This window comes from Dendrobates tinctorius, unplaced genomic scaffold (genome assembly GCF_039654945.1).
Source record: "Dendrobates tinctorius isolate UK_male_01 unplaced genomic scaffold, ASM3965494v1 ptg000069l, whole genome shotgun sequence".
NCBI classification, from domain to species: Eukaryota; Metazoa; Chordata; class Amphibia; order Anura; family Dendrobatidae; genus Dendrobates; species Dendrobates tinctorius.
Genome location: NW_027361737.1, coordinates 22,367,780 through 22,393,233, shown reverse-complemented (window position 1 = coordinate 22,393,233; position 25,454 = coordinate 22,367,780). Strand labels below are relative to the sequence as shown.

The 25,454-nt window shown below is 41.5% G+C and overlaps 1 protein-coding gene across 1 annotated transcript in view; it reads left to right on the top strand.

Annotated features, from left to right (window-relative positions):
• BOK (BCL2 family apoptosis regulator BOK) overlaps positions 1-25,454 on the top strand; it is a 78,231-nt gene that overhangs the window by 6,425 nt on the left and 46,352 nt on the right. Inside the window, exon 4 of the mRNA XM_073581188.1 lies at positions 4,736-4,948. The gene's annotated coding sequence lies outside the window, so the exon portion shown is untranslated. The remainder of the gene's footprint in view (positions 1-4,735; positions 4,949-25,454) is intronic.

The window sequence follows — 25,454 nt, the reverse complement described above, 5'->3', positions numbered from 1 at the left end:
ATTAGAGTGGCAACAGACACAAGCCCAGAAGACGACACCATTGATGATACAGAACTAGTGACTAAAAGCTGCTCATCATGCAAGAACTGTTCTTTGTGTGTCTATCAATTACTACAGCGCTATAATCTACTTACTGATGCTTACAATATAATTGGACAGGCATACAAATTTCTTCTAAAGGGGGTTTTATACATAGCGATATCGCTAGCAATATCACTAAAACGTCACTGGTTTTGTGACGTTATAGCGATATCGCTATGTGTGATACTTACCTCCGACTGGCTCCCCCACTGTCCGTCGCTGATCGCGCGGCTCCATTTCTCGTCGTCAGCTTCCTGCTGAGGCTTCCTGCTGTGACGACGAGCGACGCGTGGAGGCGGGCGGGAGAACGTCAGGATCGCTGTGTGTGAAAGGTGAGTATCGTGCGCTGCGTCGCTGCTGCATCGCTGTGAGATCTTTCTGTGTGAAAGCTCACTAGCGATCATTTAGCGATGCACCAGCGATCCTGACTGGGTCAGATCACTGGTGCATCGCTAAATGTTAAAGGGCCTTAAGTCTCTCCATTACACAAGTTGTTTGTGAACGAAGCTTCTCTACATTAAAATTTATAAAAAAAACAGATTAAGAAACAGCTTGAATCAAAGTCACCTAGAATCTTTCATGTTAATGGCTACTGAAAAGGACATCCTGATGAAACTTGATGGAGATAATATTATTGACAAAGTGGCTGAAAAAAGCAACCTATTGTCAAAAAGCCTTAGGTAATTAAAACGGTATCACCATTCCTTTTTGGTTTATTATATTAGGAAACAAACTGCAATAGCTGTAGGAGGTTTTCTTTTTTACATTAATATTTACTGTAAATTTAGAAATGAAGTTTACTGGGAAGGTACACCATAGCCATAGGTTTATAATTGGGGAGCAAGGGTCCTTTAATACCGTTCTGAAGTGGTGACCTGCCGCCTGCTCCAGTGTGACATTCAGCGCCAGAGGTCACAAATCAATGCATATCCAAGTGCCTCATTCTGCCTCTGAGTAGCATTGGGAGCTTGTGACGTGACTTGTTCGGACTTCCAACCAGTCAGACGTTACAATCACAAGATCGCACCGCGGGACCGGAGCAGTGCTGAAAAACAAGCCGCAGGAGGGTGACTAAGAACATGGACAGGGGACTTAAATTTAAAGCACCAAATACTGTGCTGAAAAAAAAAAAAGTTAAAGTTTTGTTAGCTGGGAATGGCAACTTTCTGGGCATTATGTTGTATTAAACTGTAATACAGTCAGAACACTGATGCAATAAGTGTCCAGAGATGTTTTAAGTTATGTGGTTTACAAAGAATGTGACTAAATAATTTTGAGTGTTTACGACTAAGCATTGCACTTTTGTTTTTAAAGGGATTGACCACTAGTAGATAACCCCTTCTCAATTACTATATTCCACTATGTAATATAATAACAGCCTGAACTCATCTCTGGTGTTGGCAACATTCCAATCGGCAACATCGGCACTGGGTCTCCTGGGGCTTGCAACAAATTTTTGTCACATAAGCCCTGCAACCAGTCAGCAGCTGATAATGGGCAAATGAACTCTTACTTTCTAACGTAACTGACATTCAGAGAGGGCAGCAGCAGTTCTCACTTCTTCTGGATGTCAGTTTACTCTAAAGTAGGTAAGTGTGAAGCAGCCTATTAACTGCAAGGCTCATGCGACATAATGTCATGCAAGCCCCAGGAGACTCAGTAGCGATGTTGCTGGAACAGCGGCAGCACCAGAGAGGAGTGTAGGCTGTTATTATTTTGCATGGTGAGATATAATAATTGAGAAAGGGTTGTCTGAGTATTGGATAACCCTTGAAAGTACAGTGCCTTGCGAAAGTATTCCGCCCTCTTGAACTTTTCAACCTTTTCCCACATATCATACTTCAAACATAAAGATACCAAATGTAAATTTGTGGTGAAGAATCAACAACAAGTGGGACACAATTGTGAAGTTGAACGAAATTTATTGGCTATTTTAAATTTTTGTGGAAATTCAAAAACTGAAAAGTGGGGCATGCAATATTATTCGGCCCTTTTAACTTAATACTTTGTTGCTCCACCTTTTGCTGCGATTACAGCTGCAGTCGCTTGGAGTATGTCTCTATCAGCTTTGTACAAGGAGAGACTGAAATTCTTGCCCATTCTTCCATGGCAAACAGCTCGAGCTCAGTGAGGTTGGATGGAGATCATTTGTAAACAGCAGTTTTCAGCTCTTTCCACAGATTTTCGATTGGATTCAGGTCTGGACTTTGACTTGGCCATTCTAACACCTGGATACGTTTATTTGTGAACCATTCCATTGTAGATTTAGCTTTATGTTTGGGGTCATTGTCTTGTTGGAAGACAAATCTCCATCCCAGTCTCAGATCTTTTGCGCACTCCAACAGGTTTTCTTCAAGAATGGTCCTGTATTTGGCTCCATCCGGCATCTTCCCATTAATTTTAACCATTCTCCCTGTCCCTGCTGAAGAAAAGCATTCCAAAACCATGATGCTGCCACCACGTTTGACAGTGGGGATGGTGTGTTCAGGGTGATGAGCTGTGTTGCCTTTATGCCAAACATATCGTTTGGCATTGTTGTCAAATGTTCAATTTTGGTTTTATCTGACCAGAGCACCTTCTTCCACATGTTTGGTGAGTCTCCCAGGTGGCTTGTTGCAAACTTTAAATGACACTTTTTATGGATATCTTTGAGAAATGGCTTTCTTCTTGCCACTCTTCCATAAAGGCCAGATTTGTGCAGTGTATGACTGATTGTTGTCCTATGCACAGACTGTCCCACCTCAGCTGTAGATCTCTGCAGTTCATCCAGAGTGATCATGGGCCTCTTGGCTGCATCTCTGATCAGTCTTCTCCTTGTTCGAGATGAAAGTTTAGAGGGACGGCCAGGTCTTAGTAGACTTACAGTGGTATGATACTCCTTCCATTTCAATATGATCGCTTGCATAGTTCTCCTTGGGATGTTTAAAGTTTTGGAAATCATTTTGTATCCAAATCCAGCTTTAAACTTCTCCACAACAGTATCATTGACCTGCCTGTTGTGTTCCTTGGTCTTCTGGATGCTCTCTGTGCATCAAACAGAACCCTGAGACTATCACAAAGCAGGTGCATTTATACAGAGACTTGATTACACACAGGTGGATGATATTTATCATCATTAGTCATTTAGGACAACATTGGATCATTCAGGGATCCACAATGAACTTCTGGAGTGAGTTTGCTGCACTGAAAGTAAAGGGGCCGAATAATATTGCACGCCCCACTTTTCAGTTTTTGCATTTCCACAAAAATGTAAAATAACCAATAAATTTTGTTCAACTTCACAATTGTGTCCCACTTGTTGTTGATTCTTCACCAAAAATTTACATTTGGTATCTTTATGTTTGAAGCATGTGATATGTGCAAAAAGGTTGAAAAGTTCCAGGGGGCCGAATACTTTTGCAAGGCACTGTATATTGCAATTTTCTTATGTTATTTATTTTTTCTGACATGCTGCATTTTTATGAATAATGTTTTATTCATCTTGCGAATTAATAACGTAAAATACGTCAATCAGCAGACCAAAGTTTGCTCAAAGATTGCACAGATTTTTTTGGTTATTGTTTTTCATTGTCTCAATGTTTTGAAATTGTATTTTCACTATATATTAAATTTTTGTAGTGGAAATACAATAACTTAATAAAAAAAAAATTTGTTCTCATCATGACTTCTTCCTGTTAAGCTTATTACACGTGTGCTATGATGGGAAGCTCCAGCTACAGTACTAAACTATTTGATGCATATGGACATGTATGTTTTCCACCACTTGTTTTTCCACAATGCTAATATCATTACAAATGGTAGCTTTGTGGTTGATTCAAGTAAGAGCAATCCACCTTGATAGTAAGGTAATATGAAGCAGAGTTACCACACGCAAACCTGCAACCACAAAAAGCGTTGTGAATTTATCCCGTGGGACCATACTTTAAAGACGTCTGTTCTATGTAAAATGTGTTTCTGTGGATCTGTAGAATTCCCAGATATTTCTGATTTAACAAACTGTAGAGAAAAGGTTGTATTGAAGATACCCTCCCATTTAAAAAAAAAAAAATGTATATGTGTGTGTGTGTATATGTGTATATATATGTATATATATATGTATGTATATATATATATATATAATTATTATAGCACGTGGGCTGCTTTGGTTGGTGTGCCAGGGCTGATTTTCAGTCCCAGTCCGGCCCTGCATCTCGGTACCTGTTCTGACGCCGAAGGTGTCACAATCAGCACCCAACGTAAGCCAGCAATATAACCCTTGTTTTCTGAAGACAAGCGGGCATCTAGACGTAAATAAATATTGTACAACATAGCATTGCATTAGCAAATGATTGAGAAAACAAAAAATTGCGGTAAACTAATTCTATCTATATATTTTTTTGCCAATCCGCTCAGTCTGAAAACAAAGGGGGTACAGCGAGTCCTCATTATACCAGATTATATCCTAGCCACAAAATTAAAATTCAATTAGTGGATATAAAAATGACACCAGTCGGGACATATGGCAGTAATTGGCATCTATTGCACCCGCAGCAGTGTTATTCCCTCCTCCATTGCATTCTTTCTATTTTCCTTAGAAGGATAAAGCCTGTGTACTGCCTCTCTCCTCCCACCACGCCTTCTGTCTAAAGCTTCTGGTTATGTTTGCTTCTGCCAGACCTAACGCATAGAGAGTCCTGGAGAACAAGATCTGCCGCAGGAGCCAGGAATCAAGAAGAAGACACTCAGTAAGAACTAATAGGAGGAGGAACATCACACCAGAGCCACAGAGCAAAGAGACCCAAGAGCATGGGATTCAGCCCATCTGCGCTGCAGTCACTGGTACCTGAGGAGAGGCGCACACATCAGTGACTTCTACACCAGCGCAGGGGTGAGTACTGACTTTCTACTCTTGGGTTTATTGTCACCGTCTTGTATGGCTGCAGGTAGAGAGCTTCATGCCGTATAAGTAAGTAGCGCTCAATACATTGATTTATGATGACGCCCTCAAAATTTGAAAGTCCTGTATTCCGTCTGATCTATGAGTATCTATCATTCTACTTATTGTGTAGGTGCACGATATAAAATCAGAGTCAGTGCAGATGTCAGATCTCTTAATAATCAGATCAAATGCTAAGAGCAACGCGTTTCCATTTAGTCATGGTTGAAAAACTTGTCCGACAAGTAATTGATTGGATTGGTTGGATGACATGAGGGTGCTATGTGCAATGCAGAAAAAGCACTAAATGCCAAAACCTGCACCGAAGCAAACAGTAATGACACATTCTCAGAAGAGATTTCTGTTACAAAATTACAAGTGATCTCACATGTATGAAAGGAGTCAAAGAAGAAAAAAACCCACAAATACTAAGCTTGACGGGAGAGAAGATTATATGTCCTAGGAGAGGTGCTGTAAAGTGTCCATAAAGCTGCATTAATACTCACCATCAAACAGCAGAAGGACTACAGCGGAATACTAAACAGCACTACCGAGTCCCATGTGCTGTAAAACAGGCAGCGTGAGACTGATTAGCGGCCCCTTATAATAGCGTACTCTAATAATACTGCGTAATCAATAAACTACGGAGCCTAGCTGTATTCTAAGTGGCATTGAGGGTACAAGATCTCGGTTCCCCGTCTCATCAGAGTCCCCCCATCAGGGTTTGCCACCCGTACTCTGATGGGGGCGGCATTAACGGTGGGAGGCAGCACGGTGGCTCAGTGGTTAGCATTATAGCACTGCAGCGCTGGGGTCCTGGGTTCAAATCCCACCAAAGTCCAACATCCGCAAGGTGTTTGTATGTTCTCCCCATGTTTGCCTGGGTTCCTCTAAGTTCTCCGGTTTCCTCCCACACTCCAAAAACATACTGATAGGGATTCTAGCTTGTGAGCCCCAATGGGGACAGTGATGATAATGTCTGCAAAGTGCTGCAAAATAAGATAGCACTATATAAGCAAAGCATAAAAAATAATTGAATGAATGAACCCTGATGTTCCCCGATAAGTAATGTACCCCATGTGAGTAGACATGGCACACATCTCTAAGGCCATGCCAGACTGTTACGGCTCACTCCAGCATCAAGTCTTTACATACAGTACATATTCTGTGCGTGCTTTTCACCAACTCATTTTGGTCTAAGGGCCTGTTCACATGTCTGTGCATTTTTTCAGACAGAGTGGTCAGACATGTCTGATTTTGAGCTGAGAAATGGTTCAAATTTGGCATCCCCAGTCTATGGGTTAGGCCAGGGTCACACTTGCAAGAACCTCGCGTCTCAATATTGCCACCAGCAATCGGGGCCAGAGTGTGCGGCTGCATGTATTTCTATTCAGCTGAAGTCTCCGGTCCGAGTGCCGGTGGCAGTGCCGGGTATTGAGGCACGAGACTTGTGCGTGTTTCTCGCAAGTGTGACCCCGGCCTAAGTGCATCTTGGTGCAGCCCGGTTTTCACTGACTGTTTAATAGGAGAATATTGAGAAACCGCCATCATTTTATTTTTTTCATAAAAGAAAAACGGATAAAACTTGAACCAAACATTGATGGTTGAGACTGATGATGGTTAAAACTGACACCCACCAAACTCTGATGGAAATCGGATCAAAAATACTGATGACATTTTTTTTGTTGCAAATGTTGCAAAAATTACTGAAGTCTAAATGAGCCCTAAGTGCCCCATATGTTAAGATGGATGCTACAAAGTATCATCCCACTGACCAAACACAGACAACAATCGTCCTAAAATAATAATATAATTACAACATATCTCATTCTCCACCTAATCTGTTTGTAGCGCAGACATTCCAGCGTGACTCATTCTTATTACTTGTCACTCTGCCTATTATAATCTATTAAAACTCCATTAATAGTTGGTTGCAAACTTCGATACTGTCTTATTATTATGTAATAAACACTGACCAAACCCTCATTAAGGGACAAACCTAAGCACAAATAATTGTGAGTTATGCTGCAAATGTTGATTGGTCAGCTGAATGAATGCAATATAAGTGACAGATACTCAGCTCACATTAACGTGTATTTGAAGTGATACCATGTAGTAACACACTGCAGCCCTTAAAATAGGACATGCATATCTGCGGTATGTAAGATGTATATTTAATTATTTAGAAGTCAGTTCCATATTCCTCCGTGGCCCACAGGCAGTACAAGCATGGCTGGTTTTATGGATAATAGGACCTCTGGGGAAAAATGCAAATTAGCTCACACACAACCCCCCCCCCCCCCTGTCCTCACTTGCCAATTTTAAAGAGTTCTTTAAAACATGGCCATGCTGACACTGTTGTCCACCGACACCTATAATGATATTACTCTGTTAAAGACACCACTTGATATTGCCACATATACTCCAATGCCACGAAAAAAAACCCCCACTTCTATACACTGCTATATAATTGTGAGCCCCATCGGGGACAGTGAGGATGTGTGCAAACTGTAAAGCGCTGCGGAATATGTTAGCGCTATATAAAAATAAAGATTATTATTATATAATAACGGATATTTTTCTTAGTTTTCACTTTTTAAGCAAACAAACAAATAATACCTTGATTTGTAAGCACAGTGGCTCAGTGGTTAGCACTGCAGCTTTGCAGCACTGGGGTCCTGAGTTTAAATCCCACTAAGGACAACATCTGCAAGGAGTTTGTATGCTCTCCCCGTGTTTGTGTGGGTTTCCTCCGGTTTCCTCCTACACTCCAAAGACATACAGATAGGGAATCTAGATTGTGAGCCACAGTGGAGGTAATATCTGTAAAGCACTGAGGAATGTGATGGCCAACCATAATAAATAATGTAAAGAAATGCCAACTCCCACCCCCCCCCCCAAAAAAAAAACACACACACAAAAAAAACCCCATATACATTGGTGCTTTGCATAATACTGTAATACTGGGAAGTTTAATGGCCATTTATGTAAGCTGGCCACAGCTGTTAAAGGGTCTCTGTCAGCATAGAATGACTGTTCAAACAAAGTCCCGCCGCTCGGTGCTTCATGGTGGGGCCAATCATTAAAATACACCCTCACACCTGCTTATTTTCTTTCTATCTCCACCCCCTCTCCTCTTTGAAGACAACAACCTTTAATGTTGTTTTTTATATTTTGTTACATTGTAGTCAAGCCGAGACTGCCCTAGCTCTGTTCTCTTTTTATTTGCTTTCTGCTACCCTCTGGGAGTTACCTCTGCAACTTAGTATAAGGCTGGAGTCACACTAACCTGCGCAAAATACGGTCCGTAGTTTACTTGCGTAATACGGATGAATGACCACTAAATAGTGCTCCGTAGGTCATCCGTAAGCAAGGTGAGGTCGCGTATTTTGCGCATGTCTGCATCCGTATGTAATCCGTGTGGCATCCGTATGCAATCCGTATGGCGAGATTTTCTCGCAGCCTTGCAAAATGGACATTTAACGGTTTTGAGGCCTGCAAACAATTTAAATCATTAGCCTGCACCCTATTTAGACACTCAGAAACAGGTGGATGCCTACATTCTGTACATTTGTCACCTTGCTTTCACGAGGTGTGTTGGTGTTCTTTGTGCAGCATGGCAGAGGGTCTGACATTCAATACAACTGAGCAGGTTCTCTTTACCTGGCTTTTGTCACGGCGCTTTGGGCAACCATATCCTGTGATAGTGGATCCGCGGAGGAGGAGACGCATGTGGGTACATCCACTTTTGAGGCAACGACTCACAAGAGGTCATTTTCACTGCCTCTATTATTCTCTGCGGGAGCATCCGGAGAAATTTTACCAGTACTGTCGTATGAGCATTTCCACATTTGATCGCCTCTTGGAGACAGTGCGCCCTGGGATCACCTTTCAGGACACAAGGATGCGCAAAGCCATATCTGCAGAGGAGCAACTTCTACTCACAATACGGTATGTACTACACAACCACATTCTCTATGGTCATAATGTGTGTGTTAATTTATGTTTTTTTGCCTTCTTGGACAAAGTTTAATGCCCTCATCTTACTCAAAATATGTTTCACCTGACACACCAGAATGTTACATCTAATATGTCCTGCATATCACTTAGTCATTGTGCCACCAAATATGTGTGTGTTGTTCTCTCTCATTTCCTACCAAGTTTGGTCGGCATGTAAATTATTTTTTTTACTTAAGCCATTCTAAACTGTACTCTTTCTGTTGTTCTACAGCTTCCTGTCCACTGGCCTGTCTTATGCCGCCCTCCACCATGAGTTTCTCATTGGAAAGTCCACCATTTCAGGCATAGTGAGGTCTACATGTGCACAAATCTGGACAAGACTCCATCAAGTGGTCATGCCCGAGCCCAGGATGGAAGACTGGTTAAGGATTTCAAGGGACTTTGAGGAGGACTGCCAGTTTCCAAATTGTATTGGGGCCCTGGATGGCAAACATATCAGGGTGCGTAAGCCGCCGAACTCAGGCTCCCAATTCTTCAATTATAAACAATACTTTTCTGTTGTATTGTTGGCTCTGGCAGACCCTCAATACAAGTTTATAATTGTCGACATTGGGGCCTATGGAAGGACGGGAGACTCTAGAGTCTTCAATACTTCCATAATGGCTCGGCGGCTACGCACCAACCAGTTGGATCTACCACCACCACGCCAGCTACCAGGCTCCCCCGAACAATCAGTCCCTTATGTCCTTGTGGCAGATGAGGCCTTTCAGTTATCACGCAATGTAATGAGGCCATATCCCCGGCGCAACCTTGACCACAGGCGCAGAATTTTTAACTTGTGCCTATCACGTGCTAGGCGACTGGTGGAGTGTTCCTTTGGGATTCTTTGTGCCAAATGGCGGGTACTCCAGTCTGCCATTCAGTTGAGTGAGCAAAATGTGAATGAAGTTGTGAAAGCCTGTGTTGTTCTGCATAACTTCACCAGGATACATGATTGTTCCTCCTCTGATGGTGTTGTGCGTAGGTCGGACAATGTGCGCAGGGTGAGACCACCTATCAACCCTCAACGTAGACCGCTCTCTGGCCTCAAAGTGCGTGATATTTTCACGAATTACTTTATCTCACCTGAGGGGGCTACTTCTTGGCAAGAGAATGCTGTGTCTATGTTATAATTTGTTTCTTTAGGTGTGTCTAAATATATATTACTCAAGCCTTTATGATTCTATGAGTGTTTCATTGCATTGGTTGGTGTTTGTAAGTATGTTGTGAGGGATTGTGAAAAATCACACAGAGACGTTAACTAGAGTAGACAAATTTTTAGTTTTGCCTATTTTTTTTTTGGTTTGCTTAAAGGCAAACATAATATTGCCATAACACAAATTTGGCAATGGCCAAAATGACCCTTTGTGCCTTCTTTAACTTGGTGTTAAATTAACATAACAGAACAAAACAGCAACAAACATTAGGCAATAACAGCATTGCTGCATGCCTAGATTAACCTTGATTTGGCAACAAAAGGTGAGCTCCATCACCAAAATAAAGGCAACAAGATAACACTCACATTTCCTCATAATGTTATCCAATCATAGAAAGATTCCACCATGACAGGCAAGGCTACCTCACATCTTTCACACAGATATTACCTGTCTGTAGAACAGACAATATTTAAGCATGCTATACTGGAAAGGATCAAAATACAAAACTCACTTGTTAAGACATAGAGAGAGCGTGATATTCTGTATGCTGGTCGCCTCTAATTTTTTGACTAGAGATTGCTAACAAAAAAGGTGACTACTTAACTAAGGTGAGCACGCCTTTCCTAGGCGTTAGCAAGTGAGTAGTGTATTTTCATCCTTTCATTTTACAGTATAGCGCATTTAAATATTCTCTTTTATACACACATGTAATATCTGTGTGAAAGGCGTGAGGTAGCGTTGCCTGTCATGATGGATTGTTTCATATGTTTGGAAAACATTGTTTAAAAATGTGAGTGTTAAATTATGTTCTAAATGTTGGTGAAGGAGAACACCTGTTTTTAGTTTTACATTAGGAGCACCAGTTACATCTCACTGGACATCTCCAAACATTAGAATCATAAATCCTCATATGTAGGGGAAGGGGAACGTGGATGACCAGCCTGTGGGTGCTGCTGGACATTGTGGCTAACATCGCTCCGTGTGGGGCCATACTGTTGCCCATGATGCTGTAATTGGCCAGCCTCCTCGGCCTGTTGGGGATACTGGCCAGAGTAATGATGATGGTGAGGGGCTTCTTGTTGGCTATGGTAGGCCAGTGGCTCATACCCACCAATATAGCGAGATCGTCCCCAACCAGGTTGGGACCAGCCTCCAACACTGGGTGGGTACAAGTGGCCATATTGGTGGGGTTGGCTTGAGGAAGACATTTGGGGCTGCGGAATAGAAGGATGGGTAGGGGGAGGAAGGGCTTGAGGTGTTGGCCCACGTATTAGGGGCTGTTCAGACCCTGCTTGAGCAAGCATCTGTGTGGATGGTCTCATGCGCATTAAATTTTGTGGTGAGAGGTGCCACCTCTCCAGAAATTCAAAAACCTCATATGGGGTATTGGGGGGGGTGCTTGCATCAAGCAGGATCTGAATACAACCCCTAATACGGAGCCTGACCTCACGGGTAAGGGCACGGAGATAAAGGGTGAGGCTACGTGCATAGGCCTCCTCACCATCATCTGTAGTGACTCTAGACAAATAATTCAGCACCCCTGTGTCCACATTGGTCCTGCTCTCTTGAATGGTGACCTGGCGCCATCTTCTTGTTCGCCGTGATGCTAGAACAGCCTGTGGGGAGGACCTGATCGGGGCAGTTGGGCTGCTGCTCAAGTTGCCCGGCTCTTCCAGGATGGGTGAGGTGGCAGCAGCAGACCATCCTGGTGGTGTGGTGTGTAGGCCAGCCATTGTGTGGTCTTGTGATGCCTCCTCTTCAGCCATCCTTCTTGTAGGGGGAGAAGATGGGCCAGCCACCTCATCCCCTACAGGATCTATAATTGGCTCTGCCTCTGAGGCCGTTCCTCGATCCGTAAGGTTGGATTGAGTTCTGTTATGAAATAGAACAGAGGCAAAAATACATCAATATTTTTGTCCCTGTAAAGTATTTGTGTAATGTTTTTGTGTCATGTGGTGTGAGGTATGTACTTACGGTCTCAGATCCAGAATTGGGGCGAGGAAGTTCAGCCGGTCATAATATATATATTTGCGTTTGACATGTCCAGCATCCCCACTCCTGGACCGCTGCTGGCGTTCCCGGCGTTACTGGTCCCGGATGCTTCTCCACCGTTTCATCACATCTTCCACTGCAATGTGACAGGAAAGATTGTCAAAATCACATATTTGAGAGGTCACATTTTCGAACAGTGGTCTAGGCATGGGGCCTTCTGGGGTGTGCGTTCTACCCATGGTGGCATATGTAATTGGGCCGATACACATGGTCTCATTAGCTCCACTTAAAGTAATTTTTTTGGCTAGGAGGATGAGGAGCTTGTGACCTAACCCCAAATTATGGCTGTGTGAAGCCACGTGTCACATCCAAATGTAACGGCCTGATGAGGCTAATAAAAGTACATGCACAGGAAGGGGGGGTGCTGATTCTAGATTCATTTTATAGCGCGCGCTAAGGTTAATGATGTTTTTATGGTTGCACTTACAAATTTTATGCTGCTCATCACGTGGTCTGTCACCAAAGTCATGGTACATCTGGCGACAGATGCGCCTCCATGACGCCTCCTTTCTTGTGCGGTTAGCATAGTTTGCATCTCGTGGGTCCCATATTTCTGGACGCTCCTGCACCAGCACACTGAGCATCTCTACATTAATATATGTGGACGCCATGCTACTGCTGTACTCCATGGAGGCTGACTTCCTGGATGTCTGGAGCGGTTTTTGAGCTCATTTGCATGTCTAGGCTTCCTGATGATGGATTGGCCCATTTCCTGTTCACCAACCAAAAGACCTGCATATTGCTCGCAGGTCACACGTGTGTTCCGTGTGTAATCCGTATTTTTTGCGCACCCATAGACTTGCATTGGCGTACCTACGGGCGTAGTACGCTGACAATCGCAGCATGCTGCGAGTGGCACGCAGCGTAGGATACGGATGAGAAATATACGCCTGGTGCGAGTGACCCCATAGAAAATCATTTGTCCGTGTCTAATGCGTGCTTTTTGCGCCTCTCACTCTCCCGTATTCCTCGCCAGTGTGACTCTGGCCTAAGAATCATTGGTTTCAGCACGGTTCGCAAAATCCTCAATTGGCTTTCCAATTCCTTGGTGATCCTCACAAGTTAAAGTGAATCTGGCGGCAGGATTTTGATGAGTAACCTACAGACAGTGTCAGGTTGGCACCGTTATACTGATTACAATGATACCTGGGGTGATCAAATCCGTCTTGTGGTTGTTGTTTAATCTGTATTTGTAATTTTCATGAGATTCTTGTGTTCCAGGGTGGGGCTGTGGGAGGGGCTGTGGGTGGGGCTTTATGAAGTGCACCCATTTTGCATACTGCATATAATATTGTGGGGTTAGAAAATTTTTTTAACGTCATCAAAATGGTGCCCAAGGTGGCACCTACACAGTATCATCTATCGTGTTACGATACATTCTAATGCGCAAGTCCTGCCACTGGCGCAATTTTGCTAAAGCCAATTTTTTTTTTCTAACCCCAAAATAATATATGCAGTATGTAAAATAGGGAACAGGTCACTGTCTGTAGTACTGTGCACAATCCTGTACTGTGCACAATCCTGCTGACAGGTCCCCTTTAAAGCTTCATTATTTCTAGATTGATTCTACTGCATTTGTAGTTTGTGCTGTTAAAAAATTATTACTTTTCTCACATGTATTCGATCTCTACACTCTATATACCCCATGTCTTTGATACAATTAGCAGGACTAATGTCATAGAACAGTGACAGCAAACCTTTTAGAGACCGATTTCCCAAAACTGCAACCCAAAACCAACTTATTTATTGCAAAGTGCCAAGACTGCAATTTAACCTGAATACTGAGGTTTTAGTTTAGAAGAAACAACTCATACAGAGAACAGACAGGGGCAGCAGAGAGCAGGTAGGGGCAACAGAGAGCAGACAGAGCCGCAGAGAAGAGGCAGGGGCAACAGAGAGCAGCCACAGACAGGAGCAGGCTTACCAGACTGCAGATATAAATATTCTTCCTATCCTGGTATATGCTCCCCCCATCCTGGTATATGCTCCCCTCATCCTGGTATATGCACCCACATCCTGGTATATGCCCTTCATCCTAGCCTTGTATTTGCCCCCCGATCTGGTATATGCCCTTCATCCTGGTATATGTACCCCATCCTGGTATACATGCCTACGTGAGTACTTAGCCAGTAGGACTTAGGTATATATGGTAATGCACCAATATTACTAGGAAATCATATAAAAATTATGAGCAATTATGACCATAATATCAAGGAATGCAAAAGAACTAAATCTTTACTGAAAATGTATTAAAATATATAATTAAAGAACATGAGACACACAGTTAAGCCATTTGATAAAATGGCATCATACTTCAACACGCAGTATATGCCGCCATCCTGCCGGCCCCACTGTTCAAGGGGAAAAAAACTAAAACAACATTCCTTCCTCTCCCCATCGTGCCGCATTGTCTCCCAAAGCTGGCAGCTGACTTCAGCGTCTAAGCAACTGGAGCGCATGACGTCAACGTTAGCTGCTGGCCTCTGATTGGTCAGACATGTGTTTTGCGACACGCACGGACCTAGCAAGATAGTGCGCTGCAATACACTTCAGGTAGATGTGCGTGTGTCCTTGGTTTAGCTGAAGTAAGGGCTGGCATCTCCTGGCTCCTCACCCGACTGCCTCGATACACTTATGCGAAACAGCGATGACACACGTGCCCACATGGAGGGCTCTGTGTGTCCCCTCTGGCACGCGTGCCATAGGTTCCCCACCACTGTCATAGGACATAGTATCCCAATGTCCTTCTTTCAGATGTCCGTTGACAAAGCCTGAGTTCTATTTGTATTTTTCACGTTAATGGCTAAACGTCCTATATCTGATCACAGACTGAGAGGTCCGCAGAAGCAAACTGGAGACATGTATGTTTTGGATCGTAGGAATAGATCAAACTATGAGTATAGCTATGGGCAAGTCAACAAGGAGGTCACTGGGCAAGGTCTTCAAATCGAGGAACATTTCACTGGCGACAAAGACACAGCTGGTTCATAGTCTGGTCTTTTCTGTATTAACATATGGATACAAAACCTTGATGTTAAAGAATCAAGACAGAAGAAGACTCTACCCCTTTGAAATGTGGTGCTGGAGAAGGATGTTATCAATACCATGGATAGCAAGAAGAACAAACAAATCAGTTTCGGAACAAATCAAGCCAGACATGTCACTTGAAGGAAGGATCATCATTCTATGACTTGCCAACTTTGGACACATCAGACAAAGAAAGCAATCACTGAAGAAGGACATCATGGTCGGAAGAATAGAAGGAACAAGACGAAGAGGAAGACCAACAACTCGATGGCATGATACTATCAAGATAACGGCGGAGAAGACCCTGGTGGACCTATCTATGCTATCTATGTTTGCACAAGATCGATTTTCTACAGATCGTTCATCCATCAAGTCAACATGGCTCGAGATCAAGCCGAAGGCGATAAAAGAAAAATGGATCAAACCCACTCTTGGGCTATGGTGACCAGATGGCCATTGTAAAACTTGGACTAGTCATGTTTGCCAATCTATATAATTGATAAGGAAGGCAGGATCTGCCTGCTATTTATATGCACTAGTCTGGTTTGTAAACTAGACCAGAATAATGCTTGCTGTGATTGTTTTCACTCCTCAGGTGCCACGAGCACATTGGCTATTACTGGGTCTGTGTGCTGTCTGCTTTCCACACGGACAATTCACAGAATGAAAATATGTTCATCTAAACATAACCTAATATAGACCTGTGGGGACTCCAGCTTCATCCTTTCATTTACCTGACATGTGAATGGGGGTGAGAGAGTCTCACGCAAATTATGTTGTTTAAGGCTAGTTTCACATTAGCGTTTACGGCCGCAGCATCGGGCTGCGCACGGCCGCCGCTAAGCCCCGCCTCCTGCCGCGCCACCTCCGGTAGCTCCGCCTCCGGGCGCATGACGCTGCATGCGTCATGCGTCCCCTATCTTTATCACTGAGGACGCTGGCCGTGCGCAGTATGCGTTTGGCGGTGCCTGCGTCCTTTTGACGGTGCTCCGAGCGCAACCAAATTGCAACAGGTTGCGTTTGGCGCTAGTCGGCGCACCGTCAAAAGGACGCAGGCGCCGCCAAACGCATACCAGGCGTGGCAGGGGGCGGGGCTTAGCGGCGGCCGTGCGCAGGCCGACGCTGCGGCCCTAAACGTAAATGTGAAACCGGCCTAAGCTGTTCTGCAAAACAAGGCTACAGCAAACCTCAACTTTAAAGCAGATCTGTCACCAGATTTCACAATACAAACTTTATACATTATTAAATAAATATTCTAAGCCCTGTATAATCTGTTGTACATACTTTGAAAATCCATGCCAGAATAACTATATACAAATTTTAATTTGGGGATTGTAAAGCGATGTGGATGTATTTTCAAAGTAAGTGCACAAGCCTCATCAGGTCTGGGAGAGCTATTTAATAATGTATGAAGTTTATATTGGGAAATCTGATGACAAATGCGTCTTAATCTCTTAGAGCATGTTCTTGTTTTTGCATCCTCACTTTCCATGCGCCGTTATATTTTAATTTTTTCATTGACACTATTGCTTTATGAGGGCTTGTTTTTTTGAGGGAAGGGTTGTATTTGTAAGTAGCACCATTTGGGGGTACATTTTGCGGTATATAGAACTTACTTTTATTAACTGTTTATGGGGTGAAGTAGAAAAATAACAGAAAATCTGATGTCCTTTCATGGTTTAAATTTTACACTATTCACATGCTGCACAAATTCCAAATTTATGTTTAATCACTTTTGTACAATAAATACACTGTTCGGGGAAAAAAGGAATTTGTTTTCACATCACCATATTCTGAGAGAGATTTTGGTTTAGATTTTTTTTATCAAATGAGCTATATTAGAACTTTTTTTATTTTGAGTTTTACTAAAGTTAGAAGAAAATGTTTTTAAAAACAAATTTTTTGGAGGCTTTACCACATTCTGCGATCTGTTTTTTTTTTTTTTTCCACAGACAGAGTTGTCTCAGGGGCTTATTTTTGCTGTACAAGTTGTGCTTTTAACTGGTGCCATTTACTGATCAAAGGGGAAAATAAGTACAGTGGGGAAAAAAGTATTTAGTCAGCCACCAATTGTGCAAGTTCTCCCACTTGAAAAGATGAGAGAGGCCTGTAATTGACATCATAGGTAGACCACAACTATGAGAGTCAAAATGAGAAAAAAATCCAGAAAATCACCTTGTCTGATTTGGCAAGATTTATTGCAAATTATGGTGTAAAGTAAGTATTTGGTCATTAACAAAAGTTCATCTCAATATTTTGTTATATATCCTTTATTGGCAATGACAGAGGTCAAACATTTTCTGTAAGTCTTCTTCTATTTATGGAGGCCACTGTGCTCTTAGGAACCTTGAGCAATGCAGAAATTCTTTTGTAACCTTGGCCAGATCTGTGCCTTGCCACAATTCTGTCTCTGAGCTCCTTGGCCATTTCCTTTGAACTCATGGTTCTCATTTGGCCTGACATGCACTGTGAGCTGTGAGGTCTTATATAGACAGGAGTGTGCCTTTACAAATCAAGTCCTATTAGTTTAATTAAACACAGCTGGACTCCAGTGAAGGAGAAGAAGCATCTCAAGGAGGATCACAAGGAAATGGACAGCATGTGACTTAAATATGAGTGTCTGAGCAAAGGGTCTGAATACTTATGACCATGTGATATTTCAGTTTTTCTTTTTTTGTACATTAATTAGAAAAAAAATGAAATGAAGTTTTTTTAATTTATCAAATGGCTGCAATGAAACAATTTAAATGGGTGTGAATACTTTCCGTACCCACTGTATGGTGTTCTTTGGATGCAACTCCGCATTCTGTATCCTCCAAACACGACGAGTTTTGTTTCCACCAAACAGTCCTACTTTGGTTTCATCAGACCACATGACATTCTCCCAATACTCTTGTGGATAATCCAACTGTTCTCTAGCAAACTTCAGACGGGCCCGGACATGTGCTGGCTTAATTAGGGGACACATCTGGCACTGCAGGATCTGAGTCCCTGGTGGTGTAGTGTGTTACTGATGGTAGCCTTTATTACGGTGGTCCCAGCTCTATGCAGGTCATTCACTAGGTCCCCCCGTGTGGTTCTGGGATTTTTGCTCACTGTTCTTGTGATCACTTTGACCCCACGGGGTGAGATCTTGCGTGGAGCCCCAGATTGAGGGAGATTATCAGTGGTCTTGTATGTCTTCCATTTTCTTATTATTACTCCCACAGGTGATTTCATCACACCAAGCTGCTTGTCTATTGCAGATTCAGTCCTCCCAGCCTGGTGCAGGGCTACAATTTTGTTTCTGGTGTCCTTCAACAGCTCTTTGGTCTTCACCATTGTGGAGTTTGGAGTGTGACTGAGGTTGTGGAAAGGTGTCTTTTATACTGATAACAAGTTCAAACAGGTGCCATTACTACAGGTAATGAGTGGAGGTAACAGGAGCCTCTTAAAGAAGAAGTTACAGGTCTGTAAGAACCAGAAATCTTGCATGTTTTAGGTGACCAAATGCTTATTTTCCACCATAATTTGAAAAATAAATCTTGCCAAATCAGACAAGGTGATTTTCTGGATTTGTTTTCACATTTTGACTCTCAGTTGTGGTCTGATTATGATGTAAATTACAGGCCTCTTTTTAAGTGGGAGAACTTGCACAATTGGTGGCCGACTAAATACTTTTTTTCCCCACTGTATTTGAAACACTGTCGATTTTGCAAGTTTTCCCACCTACAAAGAATGGAGAGTTCTGTAATTTTTATCGTAGGTGCACTTCAACTGTGAGAGACAGAATCTAAACAAAACAAAAAAACAGAAAATCATATTGTATGATGCATAATTAAATTGCATTTTATTGCATCAAATAAGTATTTGATCACCTACCAACAAGCAAGAATTCCAGCTCTCACAGACCTGTCAGTGCTTCTTAAAGAAAAACTCCTATTCTGCACTCATTACGCGTATTTTTTTCACCTGTTTGAACTTGTTACCTGAATAAGAGACACCTGTCCACACACTCAATCACACTCCAGTCTCTCCACCATGGCCAAGACCAAAGAGCTATCTAAGGACACCAGGGACAAAATTGTACATATGCACAAGGCTGGGATGGGTTACAGCACAATAGGCAAGCAGCTTGGTGAGTAGGCAACAACTGTTGGCACAATTATTAGAAAATGGACGAAACACAAGATGACTGTCAATCTTTCTCGGTCTGGGGATCCATGCAAGATCTCACCTCATGGGGTAATGATGATTCTGAGAAAGGTCATGAATCAGCCCAGAACTAGATGGGGGACCTGGTCGGTCATTGACCTGAAGAGAGCTGGGACCACAAGCTCAATATTAGGAAAAATAGAGAGAAAAAGGCTTCAGCTCACTCTTAGGGGGAACTTGAATTAGGTTCCATCAGCGAAGCACTGGATTTAGTCTCTGCCAGACGTGAAGACAACTGATATGAAAAAGTAGGAATCCAGCTTCAAGCATAAAAAAATAAAGTCTATATTTAGTCATTTTAAAATAATAAATGGCATTGTTGTAAAACATCAAATGAAATGTAGTTGGAGATAACAGGTGCGGAGAAAAAAAATATACGAGAAACCGGTTTCTTAAAATGACTAAATAAAGATATCATTATTTTACTCTTGAAGCTGGATTCCTAATTTTTACGTAATTATTTTGTATTTTATTGCATGAAATAAGTATTTGATACAATATTTAATACAATAGAAAAACAGAACTTAATTAAAATTAAGGAGGTCAAACGTTTCCTGTAGTTCTTGCAGGGATTTTGGCCCCTTCCTCCATACACAGTACTGTATATATTACTTGTAGTTTAAAAAAAAATGTTTTTATCACCATTTTCTGAGACCTATAACTTTTTTTGTCAAAGGAAGTGTCTGGGTTTCTTTTTTTTTTTTTCTTAGCGTGCCGAAATGAAGAAGTTTTTACTTGGGGGTACATACAATGTTTTATAGCTTTTTATTGCATTTTTGGGGGAGAAACACTTACTGAAAAAAGGTACCGTAATTAATTTCAATTTCTGTTTCCTTTACAGCATTTACCACATAAGTTCAATAAGATTTTATATTGATACACCAGACTTAGTGATTATTACTTTTGGAATGGGAAAAGGGGTGATTTCAATGCTTGGGCATACGATAGATAGATAGATAGATAGATAGATAGATAGATAGATAGATAGATAGATAGATAGATAGATAGAGAGACATGTAAAAGTTTGCCCACCCCTGGTCAAAATTACTGTTTTTGTGAACAGTTAAGCACGTTGAAGATTAAATGATTTCTAAAAGGCCTACAGTTAAAGATGACATATACACTTTGTATTTTAGGGAATAAAAATGTTGTCATTTTTTTACATTTTAAAAATTGCAAAAAAAATAAAATGGTCCGATTTAAAAATGTGAGCACCCAGCATGACTAGTACCAAGTAGCACCTCCTTTTGCAAGTATCACGGCTTGTAAACACATCTTATAGGCAGCCAAGAGTCTATCAATTCTTCTTTAAAGGATTTTCATTCATTCTTCCTTGGATAATTCTTCTAGTTCTGTGAGATTCCTGGGTCGTATTGCATGCACTGCTAATCTGAGGTAAAGCCACAGATTTTCAATGATATTCAGATCAGGAGGCTGTGAGGGCCATTGTAAAACCTTCAGCTTGCATCTTTTGAGGTAGTCTATTGTGGATTTTGACTTGTGTTTAGGATCATTATCCATTTGTAGAAGCCATCCTGTTTTCAACTTCAGCATTTTTGCAGATGGTGTTATGTTTGCATCAATAATTTGTTGAAATTTCATTGAATCCATTCTTCCCTCCACCTGTGAAATGTTCCCCATGGCATTGGCTGCAACACAACCTCAAAGCATGATTGATCCACCCCCATGCAGAACGGTTGGTGAGATGTTCTTTTCCTGAAATTATGTGCCCTTTTTTCTCCACACATACCTTTGATTATTGTGGTCAAAGAGTTCTACTTTAACGTCATTGGTCCAGAGTACATGTTTCCAAAATGTATCAGGCTTGTTTAGATGTTGTTTTGCATACTTCTGATGCTGAATTTTGTGGTGACTACTCAGGAGAAGTTTCCTTGTGATGACTCTTCCATGAAAGCCATGTTTGTGCAGGTGTCTCTGAACAGTAGAACAATGTAACACAACTCCAGAGTCTGCTAAATCTTTCTAAAGGTCTTTTGCAGTCAAGAGGGGGTTCAGATTTGCCTCTCTAGCAATCCTACGAGCAGCTCTCTCTGAAGTTTCACTTGGTTTTCCAGACGTTATCTTGACCTCCACTGTTCCTGTTAACTGCCATTATCTTAATTACATTTCGAACTGAGGAAAGGGCAACTTTACTATCTTCTTATAGCTTTCTCCTGCTTTGTGGGCCTCCACCATTTTCAGAGTGCTAGACAGCTGCTTAGAAGAAACTAAGACTGCTGTTTTTCCTCACGTTAGTGGAGGCTGGGTTTTAATAACTCTGGAAAATTTGCATCACCTGGCCTTGCCTAACTATGATGGTGAACAAGCCATAACCGTAAGAGGCTAATTAAGGTCGAAAACCTTGGTCAAAGGTATCTGATTACACAAATCTCTAAGGGTGCCCAATGTTTGCATCGGCCTGTGTTCCTTTTTGTAATTTTTAAAATGTAAACATGACATATATATATAATATATATATGTATCTGTTAGAAATCCTTTCTTCAACTTGCTTAACTATTCATAATAACAGTAATTTTGAAAGGGGGTGCCCAAACTTTTACATGCCACTGTAGATAGATAGATAAATATCTATATAAATCTATACATATCTATAGTATATCTATCTATGGCGTGTAGGTAGGATCCAGTGCCAATTAAAAACAGCCTTAGGATGATGGAAGGAGCTTAGTCAGAAAAGGAGGCAGTCAAAACCTCCAATAATATACTACAAAAAAACAGAAGAAAACTCGCACATCCGATCAGAGTAAAGCAAGTCAAGTGTGAACAGGTGCAAGCTGCTATAACTTCATGATATATTAACAAAAAAATACAACAGCATTCTGTACGCACTAAGATGTATGCAAACATTGGATATATGAAATTTGGACTGCATTCCTGCTATATAGATTAGTGTACAGATTGACCAATTCATGAGATCCCATGAGGCGTACCTTTCTTTTACAGTACCCTAACCAAATATTTATCAAACATGCCTCTCCAGGGCTATAAGCCTACACATATAAATGACAGATGGGATAAAAACAATATAAGCTGGCAGGAGCAATGCTCAGTCACAACCTCCAATAGTATAGGCACGTTTGATAAATATTAGGCTAGGGTCTCATCAAAGAAAGCTATGCCTTGTGGGGATGGGCTCTTATGAACTAGCCAATTTATGTGCCAAGTACTTTCATTTTTATAAATATATTTGATATAGCAGCAATGCAACACAAATTTCATATAATAAATAATGTTTGCATACATCTTAGTGCATAGAGTGCTGCTGTATTCCTTTTTTGCTTGTATATGTATATATATATATATATATATATATAACGTTTATTTTATAACCATTTTTTTCATGTGACTTGAACCTACAGTTGTGGCCAAAAGTATTGACAATTCTGTCAGATAATACTCAGTTTCTTCCTGAAAATGATTGCAAACACAAATTCTTTGGTATTTTTATCTTCATTTAATTTGTCTTAAATGAAAAAAACACAAAAAGAATTGTCCTAAAGCCAAATTGGATATAATTCCACACCAAAAAATCATGTGATGCTTCTCTAATTTGTGTAGTTAACAGCACCTGTAACTTACCTGTGGCACCTAACAGGTGTTGGCAATAACTAAATCACACTTGCAGCCAGTTGACATGGATTAAAGTTGACTCAACCTCTGTCCTGTGTCCTTGTGTGTACCACATTGAGCATGGAGAAAAGTAAGAAGACCAAAGAACTGTCTGAGGACTTGAGAAACCAAATTGTGAGGAAGTATGAGCAATCTCAAGGCTACAAGTCCATCTCCAAAGACCTGAATGTTCCTGTGTCTACCGTGCGCAGTGTCATCAAGAAGTTTAAAGCCCATGGCACTGTGGCTAACCTCCCTAGATGTGGACGGAAAAGAAAAATTGACAAGAGATTTCAACGCAAGATTGTGCGGATGTTGGATAAAGAACCTCGACTAACATCCAAACAAGTTCAAGCTGCTCTGCAGTCCGAGGGTACAACAGTGTCAACCCGTACTATCCGTCGGCGTCTGAATGAAAAGGGACTGTATGGTAGGAGACCCAGGAAGACCCCACTTCTTACCCAGAGACATAAAAAAGCCAGGCTGGAGTTTGCCAAAACTTATCTGAAAAAGCCTAATACGTTTTGGAAGAATGTTCTCTGGTCAGATGAGACATAAGAGCTTTTGGGGCAAAGGCATCAACATAGAGTTTACAGGAGAAAAAAAGAGGCATTCAAAGAAAAGAACACGGTCCCTACAGTCAAACATGGCGGAGGTTCCCTGATGTTTTGGGGTTGCTTTGCTGCATATAGCACTGGACTGCTTGACCGTGTGCATGGCATTATGAAGTCTGAAGACTACCAACCAATTTTTAGCATAATGTAGGGCCCAGTGTGAGAAAGCTGGGTCTCCCTCAAAGGTCATGGGTCTTCCAGCAGGACAATGACCCAAAACACACTTCAAAAAGCACTAGAAAATGGTTTGAGAGAAAGCACTGGAGACTTCTAAGGTGGCCAGCAATGAGTCCAGACCTGAATCCCATAGAACACCTGTGGAGAGATCTAAAAATGGCAGTTTGGAGAAGGCACCCTTCAAATATCAGGGACCTGGAGCAGTTTGCCAAAGAAGAATGGTCTAAAATTCCAGCAGAGCATTGTAAGAAACTCATTGATGGTTACCGGAAGCGGTTGGTCGCAGTTATTTTGGCTAAAGGTTGTGCAACCAAGTATTAGGCTGAGGGTGCCAATACTTTTGTCTGGCCCATTTTTGGAGTTTTGTGTGAAATGATCAATGTTTTGCGTTTTGCTTCATTCTCTTTTGTGTTTTTTCATTTAAGACAAATTAAATGAAGATAATAATACCAAAGAATTTGTGTTTGCAATCATTTTCAGGAAGAAACTGAATATTATCTGATAGAATTGCAGGGGTGTCAATACTTTTGGCCACAACTGTATGATTGTTGAATAGCTTGCACAGTATACTGCAATACTTTAGTGACATGTCAGGAAGGGGTTATTGTATAGTAAAATAGAATCAAATAAAAGGAGACGATTAATGAAAGAGTTGTTGGGATTTTTTTTTCCATTTTTGGGGGCTTTTTTGTGTTGAGTATTATTTTAAGACTGAGTATTAGATAATGTTGCTTTGGAAACTCTCAAATAATGAGAGATCCATGACTTAAGGCAAAGCAACTGTTGCATTAAAAAAGACAACCCTGTAGGATTTGTGGTTGCAGGTCCCCATATACTGTATGGTAAGTGGCATGTGATTGCATTACATGACCAGTCACCATATTGTCCTAAACTGCAATAATTCTATGTAGCGGATACCTAATGTTTTTCTGCGCTTTTACATTTGAATGTTACCTTCTGGCACAATAAGCATTTATCTATAAAGATTAATAACCTTCAGGATGACATAACGCAGATGACAATGTAACAGGGATTTTATAAAACAACTTCCAAGTTCCACAGACATTCTTATTGCATAATCTGACCATTAGGGTTAATTACGGTAAATGGAAAACCAAAGGAAATAAAGGCCATAAAATTGGAAGCCTGTGTTGGGCTAATCAGTACATTTGTAAGGATGCCCTCCCTGCTGACACTTGTGGCCTTATCAACTGGGACAAACGGCAAGTGAGGAAGACCTCAAAGTAGATACAGGAAAATGCTGCACAATAAAGATAATAAGACAATAAGACAGCAACATGGAATCGCCTCAGCTGCTTCACGCTTTCCTTATTAGGCACCTGTGAATTGCACAGCTCCATACAGTATAACTAAACTTGCATTATTTCTGGTTTGGGGGGAGGCATCAAATTTTGTCCATGATACACAGTGATATTTCAGTGGCTTTTACAATTGTATATAAAGAAGTCTAAACAGATCTGTCGTCAGAATTCACAATAGAAACTTCATTTTTTAAAAAATAGATATCTTCGACCTGATGGGGCAGTTATACTTACTTGAAGATCCATTTGTGAATGGCTGCATATTCCAGACATTAAAAGGAACCTG